The sequence below is a fragment of the Populus euphratica genome, unplaced genomic scaffold (genome assembly GCF_000495115.2).
Source record: "Populus euphratica unplaced genomic scaffold, PopEup_1.0 scaffold177.1, whole genome shotgun sequence".
NCBI lineage: Eukaryota > Viridiplantae > Streptophyta > Magnoliopsida > Malpighiales > Salicaceae > Populus > Populus euphratica.
The window spans coordinates 558,583-558,906 of NW_011499972.1; positions in this window are offsets into that span (position 1 = coordinate 558,583).

A 324-nucleotide genomic window follows, 5' to 3' on the forward strand; every position below is an offset into this window, starting at 1 on the left:
AATAGTTAACCTCCATGTGGTTTAACCCCAGCCTTGCTAGGTTACTTAGTACTTGAACAGTCCTATACTTGAGAGAAACATCAATCTTTTGATCGTGATCTTAGTCTTATTGAGTTATTTATTACTTTGGCAGTCCTATACTTAAGAGAAACATCAATCTTTTGGTCGTGTCAAGTTTTTAGCGCCGTTGTTGGGGAGGTAAATTCTTATATATATTATAATTTTTATTTTATTTTTTATTTTTATTTTTCTTGTATCTGACTTTTCTTTTTCTTTTTTTTTCTTTTTATTCTCTTTCTACACGTGCATAAGAGTTTGATTATG